Source organism: Pleurodeles waltl, chromosome 5, assembly GCF_031143425.1.
Source record: "Pleurodeles waltl isolate 20211129_DDA chromosome 5, aPleWal1.hap1.20221129, whole genome shotgun sequence".
Classification (NCBI taxonomy): Eukaryota; Metazoa; Chordata; class Amphibia; order Caudata; family Salamandridae; genus Pleurodeles; species Pleurodeles waltl.
Genome location: NC_090444.1, coordinates 1450968608 through 1450986174, shown reverse-complemented (window position 1 = coordinate 1450986174; position 17567 = coordinate 1450968608).

Sequence of the window (17567 nt, the reverse complement as noted above, 5' to 3'; positions counted from 1 at the left end):
AGTTTTCCGCTTTGATTCCATGAAGATAGCATTCACATGTGCCATACTTTGGCATAAATTCAGAATGTTAGTACTCTAATTGCTCATTAGAATATTGTAAGCTGCTGATCACCAGGGTGTTAACTGGCAGTCTGCTGCTGGTTTCCAAAGTACATGTTTCAGTCCACATGTCAGAATGTTTTAATGAAAAAGAAGAGAAAGATATTTCAGAACTAATTCAAAACATAGATAATTTTTTCTTTCTTCAGCACTAACCATCATTTCTATTGCCGTTCAGTTAGTGAATCAGACTACTGACTGCACACTCTATGCTTTCTTCTTCCTTCTTCAATGTTACATACAGGCTACAAAAAGAAACACAACAATTTCAATATAAGTGGAGGGTTCAGGGAAGGGATAACATTAAGCTCCATGTCTTTAATAAAGTCCAGATTTTCTGTCTACGAAGCTGTGGTGAATTTACATTTTATGTGAAGACAAGAGTCTAACATTAATCCAAGTTCAAAGCTTTGATAGAAAAAAAGAAGCAGCATTCTCTACAAGTTTAAGACAAAACCTCCTAAATACTCCATCATTCATACAATCTGCACATCTCAAAATATCTTGCAAAGCACCTCCCAACATAAACGTTTTCAAAGCAGAAGTACTCTGTGAGAAAACAGGGCTGATTGCAGAGGCCCCCTAACTTTTTGTCCCTATTGTTCACTTTTTGCTGATATTTTCCTGACATTAATGGTGCCCTGGGTACTGCTAACCAGTCCCAGGGCATGTGCTCTGTATAAAATAAGTATGCAAATTAGGCTGATTATTATTGGCTATGACAACCCACCTATAAGTCCCTAGTATATGGTAGGGCATGTAGGTTTAGTGACCCCAGCATAGATAGTGCACCGACGGATGCACTGTTGAGGTGTCCTGGGTCATTTTAAAGGCAATCCTGCTTTGGTGCTGGCTGCTTTTAAATCAAAGTTATATGTAAATTCAACTTTGGAATTAAAAGTACTTCCAATGTCTTAAACTATCATATTTTTACATATAAGTCACCCCTAAGGTGTGTCATACGTGCCCCTAAGGCTGGGTGCCATGTAACTATAAGCAGGGACCTTATAAACATAGTTCTATAATCCCTGGTGAGGTAAAACAGCCAAGTTAGTTTCCCCTCATTGTAGTGAATGGCCTCCATAGGCTAGAATGGGCAGACTTTATTTTAATTTATAAAGTCCCCTTAAGTGTCAGATACATCAAGTTTGGTATCAAATGAATTGGTATAATAAATCCCACAACTTACAATTGTTGGATTTAATATAACCTGTTCAGGTAAAGAGTTTTAAACTCTACCTAAAAAGTTGCCAACTTCCGCCCTGTGGTGCTATGCTCTGATTGGCCAGCCTCTGGTAGCCTGACCAGGCTGCCTTGATGAGTTGTGAAGTAGCCTTGGCTGTAAACAAAGGAATGTGCTTGTGGAAGGAGAACTCCCCTCAGCAGATGGAGAACCAGGAATGGGGAGGGCTGGCAAATGGGTCTTCAAAGGTAGTGAAGGACATTTGCAAAAGCCCAGCACCTCCCTCACATTCTGCAACCCCAGATCATTAGTTGTCCTCTTGATTAGATTAGGAGAGGGCAGGAGAGGGGTGTATTTAAGATTCTTAGCCACAGCAGTGGGTGGGCTCAGCCAGATGTAACCTCCAAAAATCAGTTTCAGCCATGATGGATTTTTGAGGAATGTTGCTCCCTGGGTTTGATTTTTGCCACACTTCCCTGAAGTGGTCAGCACAGGGGGAAAGACCCTGCACCTGATTAGAGAACCAGGACTCCCCTGTTTTGCACACAGGAGCAAGGATAAAACTGGCACCTACACCCACACCTCAGATCCCTACCAGATCCCTACCAGGAAGAAATGCCGGAGAAGGACTGCCCTGCTGGACCCCTGACCTGTACCTGGACACTGCAATCTGGAGGACTGCACCTGCTGCACACTTGGGCTCCACAAGAAGAAGGACTTTGCCTGGCTTCAATTGGTTCAAAGAGGGACTCCCTGTTTGCTACAGGTGAAAAATTGCTAACCAGAGTCCCCTGCATCAAGTCCTGGAAGCAGAGCCTAGATGACCAGCATCCAGTGGCCATTCGAGGATTCTGACCAGTTGCATTCTGGGAATTGTAGTCCCAACTCCCAAGAAGCAACTCAGAGCTTCTGGAACCTTGGACCAGCTGTTGACACCTCAAGGACCCAAAAAGGACTTCTGGAAGATGGTTTGGAACAACTCCATAAGTTGAAGAGGTGCACTGTGGGAGTTCTAGTCCCAGACCCCAAGAGGCAAAACAGAGCCTCTGAACCCTTGGCTGGTGCTGTGGACCACTTTCATGAATCAAGAAACACTTCTGAAAGTAAATGTGACAGTGCTACCTCGTGGGTGGCCTGAACTCTGAACTTTGTTCCTTTCCAGTGTGACCTTTGAGCTCTAGTTGCTTCCATGCACTAGAAGCATTAATTCTTTAAAAATTCACATCTCCGTTTCCCTTTATCTGATTTTATTTGTTTTGGTGTCATTGTAAAGCTAAAAATATTTCCAATGTTTGTAAATTGGTTTTGGTTTTTTAAACTGTTTCCTGTGTTTTATTTAATTACTGTTTTGTGATATTTGAATGCTTTACGCTTTTTCTCCTAAGTTAAGCCTTGTCGCTTGTTGCCAAGCTACCAAGGGTAGAGCTAGGTTTAATTTATTGAGACCTAACTGGGCCTAGGTGGAGGTTTGTGGCCTATTGCTAAGTGTAGGTACTTACCTGCACTTACCAATAACGCATTTTCCAACAAACTCCTCGAAGAATGAGCACCAAACAAACTGACATCCACACCGGCATTCTTCATAATCTCTTTCACCCAATGAGCATGAGTAGAAACAGACACAGCTTTATACGGGTGTCTGAAGGAAATGAATAGCTGATTCTCTATTGATCTTAACTGAGAAGTTCATTTTTTATACTCTTTCCCAAAACAAGCTACACACAACCTCTCATGCTCATCGAAATACGGATACAAATTTGTCTCTGAATTTGTGTTAGTCCTTTTATTCAAATAGAAACATACTCGTTCATGACTAAAAATTATGGAACTAATATCCATTGCCCTTGCATTAGACACTCTCTGAATAATAATAAGCACAACAAAATGCTCAGCTTTTGAGAAAAATCTTTCCCATCTTAAATCTGCATTAGCTACTAAGGACTCCAGGTACTTGTGCACCTTTGTAACATCCCAAACAGAGTTGTATCTCGAGACTGGTGGTTTAGAAATCCTTATACTTCTCATCAAACATTTCACCAAAACACACTGACCCTCACGAACACCATCAAATAAAACATGTCCTACAGCAATTGCAGATCCATGAACATTTATTGTCCCCAAACAGGTGTGTCAGGTAATTCCTGGAGCCCAGGATTCTCAAATAAGATCAGTACCCTCTTGTGAAAGTCCTGGCACCTCCCAGACTCTCCTGAAATTTTCCATGCCACCCACCTCAACTGGCCAGTCGTACCCAAGCCGTGCATTTCTCCGTTCAGACCCAACACAGTCTCCCTGAACACTGGCAAGAGAATTGTACAATTTATTGATATTTCCAACAGGATTAGATACCACACCTGAGACTTCCAGAGAGGTGTCACTAACACCACTGCCTCTCCTCACATGGATACTAGCATAGTCACTCGAGTAATCATAGAGAAAGGTGGAAATGAACATGGATTGAGACACGTTCAGTCCTGTCTCAAAGCAACAACTACCACCGACTCCGGATCCGGAAGCCAACTGAAATGTTTTCCCAATTGAGCATTCAGTCTGTTTGCAAACAGATCCACCTGACAAGGACCCCATATTTCCATCAATCTCAGAAAAAACTGTCCTGGTCAGAATCCAATCTCTACAATCCCTGTAATTCTGAGAGTACTAGTCTGCTTCCACATTTTTTGCTCACTGAATATGTTGTGCCTGCTCAAGAACACGCTGATTAAGAATTTTGTTAAATCAGCTAAATCTTTTGATCAAGGATCCCCATGTTGTTCACGTATCTCACTGCAGAAACATTGTCCATCCTCAAGATCACAGAACACTGCACCCTGCTCTATTGCAAAGGACCCTGACAACAGTTCTAGACAATTGATATGCATTTTCTTTTCCTCCTCTGTTCAATAACCTCAGGTTTTAGTCACACCACCTCATGCTCCCCAACCTGTCAAACTCACGCATGATTCTATGATCAAATCTGGGCTCTCTCCAAAAATAGCTCTCCCATTCCAGGCCTCCATATTCCTTAACCCCCACACTAGCTCCCCCTTTGCATCCTCTGAAAGTATAATCTTCTATGAATATTTCATACCACTTCTTAAATGTTTGGCCTTCAGCCTCTGAAGTGCCTGCTAGTTTAAAGGTCCCGGAAAAATAGCTTGAATCATAGAAGACAAAAATCCTACCACTCTTGCTAACATTCTTAATTGAATAATCTCCAAACTCAGCACTTTCCATATCTCTTTTCTTATTCTCTTTAATTATTCCTTTGGAAGTTTTAACTGACCTTGAATAGTATCCATAAAAACACTCAAAATTCGGTCTCTTGGCTTGGAACCAGACGCAACTTTTGTCTGTTCACAACAAAACCTAGATCCACCAATAACCGCACAGCCTGATTTGTGCAATTATCTACCCTCAACCTGTCCTGATTCATTAACAACATGTCATCCAAATAAATTATCAGACAAACACCTATTTCCCTCAAATATGCCACTACCGGCCAGAGAACGTTTGTAAAACACATTGGTGTGGAAAATAGACCAAATGGAAGACATGCAAACTTCCACCTCTTCCTTGCCCATCTGAACTGAAGGAATCTTTGGTGCGGTTTCCATATTGGTATTGTCATATACACATCCTTCAGATCCAGATGTGCTAACCCGTCCCCTGTCTGCAAAACATCTCTCAAAATGTGCATTCCTTCCATTTTGAAATGATGGTACTCTACCCACCCATTCAGATTTTTCAGGTTTATTACCAGCCTCATACCTTTGTCCTTCTTTTCCACCAAAAAGATGTTGTCAATGAACCCTTACCAGTAATCCTTTACCTCTGCAATTGCTCTATTCCTTTCCAACTCTTTTGCTTCCTAGTCTACCAACTCTGACAATTCTGAACTGAATTTTATCATCTCCGGTATTTGCTCCTGAACTGGATCCTCCACACAATCTGTGTGATAGCCTAACACGATCTTTGGAACCCAAGGGTCTTTTGTAATCTGAGTCAATTTGTAATAAAATTGGGCAATCTTACATAGACAAGAGATCCAAAAGTCTATCTTGACACATTCTTAGACCCTTGTCCAAACATTTCCTTGTGTCTTGACCACCTTTACTCTGAAAAGCCAAAATCCCTGCATCCAAATCTTGAGCAGCCGTGATTTTATTAGCTAAATTGGGTCTAGGACACTCTGAACATACTCTCATCCTCACTTCTTTAGGGATCTCCTTTTGCAGCCAAGTTTCAACATATTCCTTGACATCTGCTGCTGGGGTCCACTCAGGGGAAAGTGGATGCTTAATCAACATAGGGTCGAACATGTAATCCCCCAGCGGACCTGTAAGAGACCCTGGCTCATCCCCTTTGACATCAATAGCAGGTCCTGACCTTTGTGACAAACCTGTTTTCCCTTCATCTGAATCAAAAGCTGAAAAACAACTTAAATCCACTTCAGCACTTCCAGAAGAAGCATCACAAAGAACAGATACATTTTTTCGTACTTTCTTATGTTTCATTAATATTCTTTCTGAGCACCTTCTTTGGTCTCTTTATGTGTCCTCAACACCACCTTGTTTTGTGTGACCATCCACATCTGTTCCTAAAGATTTACATTTCCTTGGAACACTTTGATCGGTTTCCAAATGTTTTCTTTTCATGCCCACTTTGTCCACCGACTTTACTGGACCCTCACCAGCAGAAGAAAACCTCTCCTCCTGACTTGTCACTCCCTTTATCTTTTAATATTTCATTAATCTCTCTCTCCAGTTTATTATCTAATTCACCAGTAAATGTATTTAGTATATTACATATTTTATCCTGCAGAGAAAAATCCAATTCTCCAACACTATTAGGATCTGGCATCACTACAATCCTAAATTCTATATATTTTACCAACCAAAAAGCACAAACCTACCACTAAGCTTGAATTATAACCAATCTCAATAATATAAATTACCACTAAACTACCTAATGTAAAGAATAAACTAAAATGAATAACTCTAATTCCAAACTCAAATATCACCTCTGACTGTAAAACACTCCGCAGCTTTCCAACAGTCTTGACAGGAATGAAAAACTGCTTCAATTAAACTGTATAAATTTAAATAAGCCTAAGCACACAAATTACATATATTAACTTGGAATTCTTTCCAAACACACAAGATGTCCACCACGTAAGAATGTGAAAGACAGCCTTCATTTAGTCCTTTCATCCTTTTTACAGTTGAACATGGTGCTCACCTCACAAATACCTAAGCTAAAAGAAAATCTATGATCATCCAGCAAAGCGATGCACCGAGATGTAAGAGAAGCTATTTCAGTAGCTTCTACCGCTAATCCCAATGTAAACAATATTAATTGCTCTTATATGTGCCCATGGGATCAAGAGTGGGTGTATCTTACAAGAGAAATCCAAAACTCACAAATGAGTCGGTCTCTCTACTCTGAGTGAGACGCGTCCGGTAGCGCCCCACTCAATGGTGCCACTCAAGTGTGTCTGCCTTCACATAGTGAAAAATGAGGGAGAGGGCCTGTATGCCAAGCGGATCAGCTCTTTTCCTCAAAGTTCAAAGCCAATCTTGTCAAGCGGGGGAACGCATCAGTAAAATGTATAACCTGTTCTCCTACAAACAAAATCCTCCCACTCCAAATAGCTAACAGTCAAGATGAAACCCGTCACATGCTGACCAATCAAAGCAGCAGTGACTTCAGCAACAAAGATCCTAAAACCATGATTTATCTAATAAAACTTATTTTTCAACAAAGTTAAATGTGTATATGAAACATTCAGGTACACAGTGACACATGCCACAAAATACAGCCTAACCTATTTTTCATTCACCCCATTCAAACACCAACTGATAAACATTAATTTTAATCAAATTTACTTAAATATAATATTAATTCATGCCAAGCACACTTATGTAAGACTCAGAAGGTCATAAGATAGTACTTATCTCTGTGAGCAGCAGCATAAAAAAAGGAAGATGGCTAGGTGTTCTGGCCTTTTGTTGATATTTTGGAATTTTGTTGAAGTTCTATATTCTTGAAAGGAGCTGCGATGAGGAGTGGCAATATGGGAGATTGCAATAATGTTGGTCTCTGATCTTGACATAACAATTTATGAAGATTTGCCAATTGAATTGACACCAAAGATATAGGCAAGTCAAAAAATGCTTTCCTATGGAAACACGGTCCTAACTATAACTACCTACTGGTGACCTGCAGTAGGTAATACATATAGGCCCTCATTCTGACCTTGGCGGGCGGCGGAGGCCGCCCGCCAAAGTCCCGCCGTCAGGTTACCGTTCCGCGGTCGAAAGACCGCGGCGGTAATTCTGACTTTCCCGCTGGGCTGGCGGGCGGTCGCCTTCAGACCGCCAGCCAGCCCAGCGGGAAAGAGGCTTCCACGATGAAGCCGGCTCGGAATCGAGCCGGCGGAGTGGAAGCTGTGCGACGGGTGCAGTTGCACCCGTCGCGTATTTCACTGTCTGCACAGCAGACAGTGAAATACATGTAGGGGCCCTCTTACGGGGGCCCCTGCAATGCCCATGCCAGTGGCATGGGCACTGCAGGGGCCCCCAGGGGCCCCGCGACCCCCCCTACCGCCATCCGGATCCCGGCGGTCCGACCGCCGGGATCTGGATGGCGGTAGGGGGGGTCGGAATCCCCGCGGCGGTGCAGCAAGCTGCGCCGCCGCGGAGGATTCAATGGGGCGGCGGTACACTGGCGGGACCCCGCCAGTGGTGCCGGTCCGACCGCGGCTTTACCGCCGCGGTCGGAATCCCCATTGGAGCACCGCCGGCCTGTCGGCGGTGCTCCCGCGGTCCTCCGCCCTGGCGGTCAAAGACCGCCAGGGTCAGAATGACCACCATATATTGTGTATATTGTGTATATATATCTATTGTGATTCCAGTGAAATTTCCTCCACCGCCAACAGCAGCACCACAGCATCGCATTACCAAGCCAGGATATGTGTTCAAAATGCAGAAATGCAGCACACGATCAGCTTATTTAATTTTTTTTTTAAATAAGTGCTTCCCCAAAAAATGTCAATGTGTTTCAGCTGAACGCCCTACCGGACAAATATATATATATATATGTATATATATATATACAGGATGAATTTGATTTTTTAAGGAAAGATCGCAGAACAAATCACAGACCATGGCGGGAGGAAACAAATCAAGAGGAAGAGGCAGAGGCAGAGGCAGAGGCAGAGGCAGAAGAGACGAGGGGGGAAGAGAAGCACATGTAGAAGAACACGAGAAGATGACTCGGAGCAACAAACGATATTAACTGATGACAAAACCGTTGTGAATTTATCAAATGTGGCATTGGAAGAAGAAGATCTAAGAAATGTATCCCTTGGCCTTTCGTATTGTCAACCAAATAGCTTTGATTATGAGCAGAGTCGGATAAATCTTTTTTTATTTATACGCAAACTGAAGCTGTTAAAAATACATAAACTCAAGAGTAAAAAGACACCACAAGAGGAGGAGATATTGGCATTTTAGAGTGGCGCCCAACCTGAATTGATTAAAGATAATGTATTAATTGAAGACATTGTTCTAATGAAAGAGTTATGGGCATTGAAAGAGAATGATGGTGCAATTGATGGTGACAAAGTTATTACAAGATTGGAGTTGGAAGGTGTACCAGCAGATAAGGCAGGTGTTTCAGGGTTAAAATCTAAATCCAAACTGTTCCGGCACACAGTGGTGATTTAATTGATCAGTTTTCGGACACAGTAATAAAAGGACTAAAGGCTTTGAGATCTAAAGAGTCAAATAAAATGACGAAGATCAAAAGTAGTTATTTCAAGACACTTGAGAAGTTATCTAAGAATCCACAAATTGTAGTCAGAGGATCAGAGAAAGGAGGCAATATTGTGATTTGGCCGATACAAGAATATATGGAGGAAGCTTACGGACAGTTAAATGACACAGTTTGTTATAAGAGACATGTGGAAAGTATAAAGTGTAAATTTGATATCGAATTGCAGCAATGGAAAGACAAATGTTTGATCACTGATGATAAATATAGATTTTTAAAGGTTGATCATCCAAAACTACCAGTGTTCTATCTGATACCAAAATTTCATAAACATACTATCAAACCTCCTGGAAGACCTCTAGTTTCAATTAGAGGAAGCCTCTTTGAATTTGTATCTCAATATATAGATATGTTTTTATTTCCTTTGGTCTACAATTTGTCGTCTTATTTGAAAGACAGTACGGACTTCTTGAAAATGATTTTTGATGTAAGTTGGGATGCTGATTTCCTGTTGATGACGTTAGATGTGACAGCATTGTATACCAGCATACCTCATGACTGAGGCATCAATGCCATTTAGTATTTATTGAGAGCTAGACCCATTAGGTTTTATCAAGACAATAAAATGTTAATGAATATGATTCACTGGTGCCTTCAGCATAATATGTTTTTTTTCAACAATTACATTTTTGGACAAAAGTGCGGAACAGCGATGGGAACCTGTTTTGCCCCAAGTTATGCCAACCTATATATGGGGTGGTAGGAAGAACAGGAATTAAACAATGCCCTCTTAGATAAATGGAATGAGCATATTATAATGTGGCTCAGATACATGGACAACATTTTTGTTATTTGGAAAGGTGATATCCCCACTGCAATGCAATTCGAAATTTACAGGGGAAAATACATTCTACTGAAATTTAATTTTTTGATGTGAAAGTTATGATAGAGAACAATAAAGTTGAGACAACAGTTTTCAGAAAGCCAACTGCAGGGAATAGCATCTTGCATGCGACTAGTTTCCATCCTCAACCTTTGAAAGATAGTATTCCCTTTGGTGAATTGTTAAGGGCTAAAAGAATCTGCAGTACCGAAAATAAGTTTAAAGATGTGCAGGGAGAAATGACGAAGAGATTGCAGGATAAAGGATATTAAGACAAAATACTTGATAGAGCTAGTAGAAAAGTAAAAACTCTAACCAGAGAGGCTCTCACATTCTCTAAACAGGAAAATAAAAATATTAGTGAAAAGAAGAACAAAGGGGAGAAAGGAATCAGTACAGTGAGGTTCATTACTATATATAATACTGCACATACGCAAGTGCGAAATTTACTGCAAAAACATTGGCATATGTTAAAGAGTGACCCAGTGATAGGAGAAGATCTTGCAAGAAAACCTCAGGTAACTTTCAGAAAAGGTAAATCCATGAAAGACATATTAATAAAGAGCGATGTAAGACAGCAAAGTAGTTATAGAACATGGCTTAATACACAGGATGGCTTTTACAAATGTTCGGGATGTAAAGCGTGTAGAAGTGGTGAAAATATTAAGAGCTTATCAATCGGAAATAAGATAGCACATACCATTAAAGGAAGATATACATGCAAAAGTGACTATGTAATTTACATTCTTAAATGTAGCGGTCCCAAATTATACGTAGGCAGCACCAAACCTCAGGTTCACAAAAGGATCCTTCACCATTTAAGAGCCATTTCAAATAGGGATGATTTCTATCCGGTGGCTCGCCATATGCATCATTTTCATGGAGGAAGAGTGGATGAACTGAGTTACAGCGTTATAGATGGAATATTGAAAGATATCAGAGGTGGAGACAGGGAAAAGAACTTACGCAAGTTAGAGTGGAGATATATATTATTTTTAGATACCAAGGAACCAAGCGGGGTTAATAGCAGTGAAGAATTATATATTCATCCTCACTAATACATGAAGCAAGTAAACCTGTCTTTGATCTTGTTGATTATTAATATACATCACGTATGTCGCATATTTTTTATAGAAACTAGATATGTGTATTTTAAACGTTCATATTGTTAAATGGTCCACTTTGGAGCACAGAGGGAAAGAATTATATGTATTTAATAATGCGTATTTAATGAGAATATCCTAAGCGGTTGTTAGTGTTTAATGGGATCACATGATTTATAAACGATGCCAAGATGGCGACCGTTAAGCTGACGAAGACGGTAACGGCAAAATGCGTTCTTGTGTTCATAAATCTTGAAACTTATTCTGCCTGTGGAGTGCGGTCCTTCCGTACTTGGGAAGAAAGTGTGAAAATATATATATATATATATATATATATATATATATATATATATATAACTATATATATATTGCAACAAAGCGGTCCTCATTGTGGCGCGCTTTCTACGCTGGTGCAAACGTAAGGGACGGACCTTCCCGTCTTCATTTTTCAAACAAACAATTGAAATCAATTGTAAACATTGCACTCCAGGAAAGTTATATGCTTTAATTAATTTGTGTACTCCACCAAAAAACACCACCTACGAGTTTCAATCATACGCTCTTGCTCACAGTTTGTGAGTGTGTTGTCAATATCTCTCTTTTATACTATTTGTTACTCCTACCATCTAAGTGCATTATGGGAAATGTAGTGAAAAGTCAATATTTAAAACCAGTGATTAACCTTTAAAAAACACACAAATGTGTTGATTCAAAACTTATCGTGCATATTCAATATGAAACTCATATAGTATTAAATATAAATAGCGAGAGGAGTCCCTGCGAATGGCGTCATTCTTGATGTTCTTGACAGTTCTTAAGGAGTTCATCAGATTACTCCTGTTTCCATTTCTCATTTATATCTTAAATATGTCACCCACATAGATATATATATACATATTTAACACCAAAGGTTACAGGGACATTATAGTTAGGCTCGTATTTACATGTATAACACCAGAGAAATTCAGCTGTTGTAGTTGGAATCATTTCAAGTAACTGCCCTGGGAGGTGGTGGTCCCTGGGGTGTTGGGGTTGCTGCATCCCCCCTGTGTAGTTTGTCGATGTAGCCCTAGAAAGGCAGAGAGCCCGGGGCCCAGGGGGTCTGCGGGACCACCTATTATATTATTTTACATGTAGCCCCAGGGAGGTGGTGGTCCCTAGGGCGCAGGGCGGCTGCACACCACCCCTGCATAAATATTAAGCATGACCCCAGGGAGGTGGTGGGCTTCAGGGCTCCTATAAACACTAGAAGGAGGCCCTGTGCACCCACTCCTATTTTTAGGCCATAATGCCCCCTTGGACCTTGCCCAGCCGGGGGCAAAATAATTGAAAACTTAGGTAACCTCTTTTTTATTAATCTCAGTGAAATCCATGGATGCAGATGTAAATGTCGCTGAGATTAAAAAAAATTTTTTAAGCGCTGGCGATGTCTAAGGAGGAGCCCTGGAGCAAGGTTAGGGGTGCAAATATATATACCCAGCACCCTTTTCTTTTTGTATTTCCTGAAATGGCTGCCAAGACTTCTTTTTTGAAGTGTTGCCAGCAAATCACATCTCAGCAGGAGAGCTACCTAGATCTGCAGCCCTAGATATGCAAATGTATTTCTCTTTAATATTGCAAAATCTACTGAATAAATTTACAAGAAATTTATAAAAACGGGGTCTACTGACCAAAATATATTTTTTTGCCAAATTTGGCTTCATTCCGTTCAGCGGTTCAGGCTGTATCTTAAAAGTCTACGGAATTAACATTGGAAACACACTTTTTCTTGGTCCCCGCTTGACAGATCATCTTGAAACTTTCCATGCACAGCAAAACCCTAGTGGGCACTCTATATATATATATATATATATATATATATATATATATATATATATATATATATTCTCGCTTAAAAAGCAAAGGTCACAGGGACGTTATAGTTATGTTCTGAATTAACTCATACAAAAACACAGAAACTCAGCAGTTATAGTTAAAATTATTTCAATATTTCAAGTACTGCAAATATTACGTTTATTATATCAATGATGTTATCAAAGATGTCATGAGATGTCATGAGTGCCGAATTTGTGGGGTAATTAGCAGTTCATGGTGAGAGCATGAGTTATAGTTACCTTAGGGCACAAGATGTAGTTACTTGAGATAACTATAACTGGTGAATTTCTAAGTTTTTGTATGAGTAAATTTAGAACCTAACTATAATGTCCCTGTAACGTTTGTTTTTTTAACTGATTTTCTATGTTTTTTAAATTCTATTTCCTAACTATAATTCCGTTGCGACCTTTGTTTTTTCAGTGAATTTCTATTATTTTTTCAATGTAAAGTAATTTTCATTACTATACATTAATCCAACCACTGCTGTGCATGGCTTTCGGCCAGGCACTGTGGCCAACCCCCTATGACCACCCAACCTTGTGCCACGCACAGCCTGTGGTCATGCGCAGTGTGGTTGGTCGCAGGGTCAGTCCTGCGGTCAGACCCTGCAGCCAACTCCCCTAACAATCCAACCCTGAGAGAGAGAAAGAGACTTAGACAGAGTTATTCAGAGATTCAGAGTAAGACTGTGATTCAGGCTTTGGTAAGTGATGTACGTAGAATGAGATATTTTAGAACAAATTAAAAAAAACTATGTTTTTTATTTAAAATGAGTGAGATCACCTTTCTGTATGAACCTTTAACTTCAAAAATACCACAGACACACCTGGAGTAGAAGTCTCAACTTTAAGTGTAAGGGTCTGTGACATTAACCACTACACGACAGGTGACTCCTTATCTACTGTTACCAGACACACCTATGACATTCAGACCACACGTGTGATAGGAAAGAAATGTAAATGTCCCATGACAAGTGAGGTTTAACAGTCAAAACACTAGTCAATAAACAAACACACTGCCAAGCAGTACTAGGATTTGAACCTTCAGCCTACTGAATGAGAGCACAAGACCATAACCATTAGGCCAGAAGTGAATCTGTTATGCTCTGTATCCAAACATAAGTACAACATTCGTACTAAACATCTTGCTAGTAGTACTCTTTGTCATTGCATAAAGAGACCATTGCAATGACAATCTCTTGCTCTCTTCCATCCCATTACGGGATGGGAGAGAGAGAGTGAGAGAGTGAGAGAGTGAGTGAGAGAGAGTGAGAGAGTGAGAGAGTGAGAGAGAGAGAGAAAGAGAGAGAGAGAGGGAGAGAGAGAGAGAGAGAGATAGAGAGAATGACAGGGCCGTGGTGGGAGCCTTCAGGCCTTTAAAATCCTAGCCGGCTCTTTGCATCCTGCAGGAGCCGACATTGCTTCCAAAAGCAGGCCCTTGCTTGTGGGAGCAATGTTTTCCACTGTTTCCCTGCACAAATATTTGAGTGCAAGGAAACAGGTGAAAACTACGCTTTCTGACAGTGGGGGCTGTTTGACAGCTTCTTCTGTCAGAAATCAACTTTGCGTTTTCTTGGTGAGAGCTGTCTGCTCCCACCAAGCAAAAGCTTGGGCACCTGGGACATAGCAGGAGCCGGCCATGGTGGGGCGGCAGTCCCCAGAGCATTATTGGCTCTACAAGTGGGAGTCACGCAGTCACCCGCAAATGTGATCTAGCCTCGAGAAGGCGGTGGTCCCTGGGGCTGCAGAGGGGATATTTTGCCCCCCTGTCATTCTTTTATTAAAGCCTTGGGGAGGTGGTGGTCCCCAGGGCTGCCGAGTCCAAGCAACTCCAACACACTCTATTTGTTTAGAGCCCCAGACAGGTGGCCATCCCAAGGACTGTTGGGGGCTGGGCGCCCCCCTGCATTTCATTTTAGAAAAGCCCCTGTGATGTATTGGTTCCTGGGGCTGCAGAGGGGCTGGGTGTTCCCCCACACATTCCAATGTACATTTGTCTTGAGGAGGTGGTGTCCCCGGGGCTGCAGGGGTGCCAGGCAGCCACCTTCATTAAAATGGCAATGCCCCTGGGAGTTTGCCTACTTGGAGGCCTCACAGAGACAAGCACAGAAAACTGTGCTTGTTTTTTTTTTATTTTCACCTGATTTGCAGATCCATCATGACTTGCGGCAAAACATTTTAAAAAAATGCTTTTTAGTTCTGGGTGGGGGGTCCATTTGGGACCCCAGCACCATGGCTAATAGGTCAGGGTGTCCTTGCCCTCGCTGTCCCCTAATTATTATTGACTGCACCAACCTACCTATAAGCCCCTAGTATATTCTAGGGCATGCAGGTTTAGGGACCCCGGCATAGGTAGTACACCAATAGGTGCACTGCTGTGGTACCCAGCGTCATTCTGAAAGCAGGCCTGGTTGCTGGCTGCTTTTAAGTTAAAGTTAACCCCAAATTTGACTTTGGAATTAAAGGTACTTCCAAAGTCCTAAGCTACCTTATTTTTACATATAAGCAATCCTTAATGAATAACTTAAGAGCCTCCAGGTTTGGGTGCAGTGTAACTATAATCAGGGATTTTATAAAAGATGTTGTATAATCCAAAGGGTGTAAAATAGGTACATTTGTTTTTTCCCCATTGAAGTGAATGGGCTCAATAGGCTAACGTGGAGAGACTTTATTTTAAAATAATAGTGTTATTTTCCAAAGGAAGGAGCTCAATATCGCTTGTTTAGTATCAAATTAAAAATGATAATAAATCCAACAACTTGCCGCTGTTGAATTTAATATAACTTGTACATAGAAAGTGTTTTAGAACTGTTCCGAAAAGTTACAAACTTCAGCCCTATAGTGCCTTTCTGCGATGTCTCAGCCTCTGGCAGCCTGAGCCAGACTGCCTTGATGAGGTGTGAAGTGGCCTGGGCTGAAACAAAAGAAGCATCTGATCGGAGGAGATCCGTCTCAGCAGATGGCAGATTAGGATGGGGGGGAGAACAGCCAAAGTGGTCTTCAAAGGAGGGAAGGACATTTGGGACAGCAACTATACCACCTCCATTTCCTGAAAACCCAGACAGCCAGCCTTTGATTAGATAAAGGAAGGGGTGTGTTAAGGGAAACTTAGCCACACCAGTGGGTGGGCTCAACCAGATCTAAACTCTAAGATTTAAGTTTTGCCATCTTGAATTTTGGAGGAATGTTGCTCCCTGGGATTGATTTTTGCCACTCTTCTCATGCAGTGGTCACTCAGGAGGGTGATGGTCTGCAAGTGATTGGACAGAGGTTCCTCTGCTTTCTTCCCCAGGAGCAAGAATGACATTGGCGGAGCAGCAACCCACTTCAGATCCCTGCTGGAACAAGACAAGAAGAAAAAAGACTTCCCAGCTGGACCCCTGGCCTGCACCTGGGCACTGCACTTGGAAGGAGTACACCAGCTGCATACTTCATCTTCGCAAAGAAAAGGACTTTGCCTGTCTTCTACTGCTTCAGGCAGGGACTCTCTGTATGCATCAGGTAGAAAATAGCTGACCAGAGTTCCCTGCATCAAGCCCTGAAGAAACTGACCAGTGGTAATTTTTGGATTTGAACAAAGTATATATATGTATTACCTAGTGGTGTTACAGTAAGGACCATGTTTCCATAGAAGCATTATTTTTTTACTTGCCTATGGTTTTGGCACTGGTTGCTGAATCTTCACAAAATATTTTTTTTTTAAGTTCTCGGTGATTCTTGTTGTGAATCGAAAGTTTCAGGGTGATCTGTCAAGCGTGGGATAAAAAAAGGGGGGAACGTTTTGTTTCTCATGTTAATTCCCATGGAACATTTAGTCAAGGCTAGAGCCTGAACCATTTGATGGAATTACTCAAAATTTGGCAAAAGGCCAGCTTTCAGTACACAGATTATACTGTCTCTTATTTGGTGTAAATCCAATCAGTAGTTTATGAGAAATTAAAGAAAATCCAAATTTGTATATCTGAGCTTGCGAATAAATCATGAATATTTGTGAATTTTTTCGCAAATGCACATGCGAATAGAAGTGCTGTAATTGGCTGGCCACAACCTGAACAGAAAGTTGCAGCTGCCATTTTATGCTACGGTAGGGGGTCCCCAGGGCTGAAAAACAAAATTAAAAGTAGCATAAGAAGTTAGGGTGGAGGTACCCTGACCCCAGGACTGAGATATAGGGGTGCTTGAGGGTCAAATATTGGGTTTAAAATTATGTTTCTTCACCATTACTCAAGATTATTCAAAATGAATTGAGATTAATCAAGATTAATCACGAATAAGCAAAAAAATTTACAAATTCACTGACTCATTCATACATTAATTTATTCTCTCATGCATGCACTCAGAGACTCATGTGCCCACTCACACACCCATTCAGACACTCATGCAACCACTCAGACCCACTCATAGACTCCCACATTCACTTTGTGACCCATACACCAACTCACAAACCCACTCAGACCCTCATGCACCCACTCACATACCCACTCAGATATGCACGCACCCACTCACAGACCTACTCAGCCACTGATGCACCCACTGACAAGCCCTTTCAGACCCTTGTGCACCCACTCACATACTCATGTACCCACTCACAAACCCATTCAGATCCTCATGCACCTACTCACAGAACCACTTAGATACTGATGCACCTACTC